This window comes from Propithecus coquereli, unplaced genomic scaffold (assembly GCF_000956105.1).
Source record: "Propithecus coquereli isolate 6110/MARCELLA unplaced genomic scaffold, Pcoq_1.0 Scaffold486, whole genome shotgun sequence".
Lineage (NCBI taxonomy): Eukaryota > Metazoa > Chordata > Mammalia > Primates > Indriidae > Propithecus > Propithecus coquereli.
Genome location: NW_012150685.1, coordinates 86,619 through 89,319, shown reverse-complemented (window position 1 = coordinate 89,319; position 2,701 = coordinate 86,619).

Below are 2,701 nucleotides of genomic sequence, written 5' to 3'. Positions count from 1 at the left end.
TTATTGACCACCTGTAGAATTTTCATCCTCATTTTCCATAACGATGCACTGGAAAAAGATGAGACAATTAGTTATTCTGTTGACATTGTTATGCAAGCTTGCTGAGCAATATAGTTCCTGATTATTTAGGACATGCAGGTGTTTAGGGCAATCTTGGACTGGACTTTGAGTTTGGTTGTGGGATCAATTTTCCCCAGTTAATCTCCATATGAAAATTACTTTTCCCACACTTGATGTATGGTTTTTCTTATTCTCCTGTGGCTAATTAATTCCATTCATTCTCAAATCTGACCTCTTCAATGATCTGCACCCATCTCTTCTCCCCTGAATGTTTTGAGATGAGGGTGAAAAATTGCACAGTTTGCTGGCTTTATGGGGAGCATTTAGCACATTGGCATGCATTTGGGGTGACTTCTGAACATGGCACAAAGCATGTTTAGGTTTCAGCTGGTCAAATTGCTTTCATCCTAAAATGTCGGCTTTATTTCTAGGAACAGCAGCTGCCAAAATTTTTTTTTTTTTTTTCCTGAATAGCTCCGTTGAATTGCTTGATGTAAATGGTTATTTTCATTCCTGTTAAATAATGCCTCGTTGCTACAGCAGTGGTCATTTTAAATACCATCACAAAATAACAGCGACGCCAATTTGTTCTCAGGATTGGGTCTTAATTGTTCACCCATTGTTTGAAAATAGAGAACTGCCTCATTAATCCACTGCAGAATATTAAGCATTTCATTAAAATATTGCCCAGAAAGGAGAGTTACTTCAAATCCCCTTCATGTGTCCTTCATGGCCAGCAATATCAGCTAGTCTGCATTTTTAACTATCAACCTGAAGAAAAATCTGGGCATCTGTGACCTTTTAATTTGCGCTTCAAAGAAAACATTTCTTAATGTTATGTAATAAATCCATCATTACTTGCTTAATAATCTTAATGCGTGTCTTTGAAGTCAGCAATCCACAAGAGAGGCTGGGATTTTAAAAAATTGACAACTCTCTGGTCATTTGATGTAAACTGTGTTTTATTGATTAGCTGTGAAACCGTATTTGATATTAGCTGCATGTAAAGGCATGAGATCATGGAGAACAATGAAAAATGAAGAATAGATGTAGATACATACACACACACACATTTCTATATAGTTTCCACAGTACACAGGAAATATGACTTTTTAGTACTTTAGTATTTGAAATTTGTCAGATAATACTAACTCCCCTTTAAGTCCAAATTATCTTTGTACATGCACACACTAACATACTACATATATATATAAATATAATGGTTTGCATGATCTTGAAATGATAGAATTTGTGACTGTACTTTCTACGATTCTATAGATATGTTATGTAAGATGCAAATTTATCGAAGTTCTTTCAATCATTGTTTGCCTATTTGTCTTGATTTCTTTTATTATCTGAAGAATTTTTCAATTTAGACATTTTTCGCCTTAGAAACAATATCCTAGTTGCTTATTATTAATGCTCTGTTTATTATGTGAAAAAAAGAAGCCCTGAATTTTTATTTTATTTTGTAGATGAGCTTCAGATAACATAGCTGCAGATCCACTGCTACTTTAATGACTAACTGCTGAATTATAGGTTTCCTGATTTGAAGTGTATTTAGAAAAAGCAACAAAATGCAATTAATCTGATAGTAATAGGAATGGAAGCTAATATTGGCCTGAAGCTAAATTGCTCATTGTAAACATCTAGCCTGAGTAATTTGCAATCACAAAGCCTCACTTCTGGTTCCTAAAAACGTCCACCCAGTTGCTGCCTATACAACTCAGCTTGACCCCCATTCTTCAGAGAATTCTACCCAGACGCTACTTAGGTCTTGTCTTAGTCACTGTGACAATGAGCTTTCCTGGGTCCCTCTTATCTTTGGAATGGAGAGACCCTGGATCATAGTAGTGAAGTGCATCTCAGCTCACAGGTTGGCTGCTATTTGACCTTGGGCAAGACACTGAACTCCCCAGGGCCACAATTTAGGAAGACCTACTTTGAAGGGTTACTGTAAGGATCAGCAAATGATACCTGGTACATTATAGGAACTCCCCAAATCTCCAGCACTTAAAAAAAAAAAAAACAGAGAGATAAATGTGCTACAATATTTCCCTGGTTTGGGAGGCTACATCTCACTCATAACTCCCAGGCTCAAGTTGGGATATTATGGTCAATTGCAGAGTGAGTCTTTACTCTTCTGTCTGCTTCTCTCTCCATTATTTTTTCCATCATTTCTACTCAATAATTAATACAGAAAGGCTTTTCTCTATTGAAGCAATGCTCCCAAAAGGTTTTTTACATCTTCTCTAGGTTATTGCACTTTCCTTTTATCTGAACACTGGAAACACATTTAGACAGAATAGATTTTATCTGTTATTTTTGTTCCTTTTTATTTCTTACGTAGCTACTACATGTAGTAGTATTTTCTTGTAGAAATACATAAAAATGCAGACAGGAAAAAAATCACTTGAAAGAAACCATCATATTTATCAATCCGGACCTAAGCCTTGCACCCCTCTAAACACCCCTGAAACACATACACACATACACCTATATAGAGGTAACTTTTTTCAAGCTAGGCTATATATATTTGTGTGTATATATAATATATGTTCATAATATGCATATGTCTGGGTAACTTGCTGTTTATAAACAGGATTTAATGAATATTCCCCCATTACCATAAAATTATTTA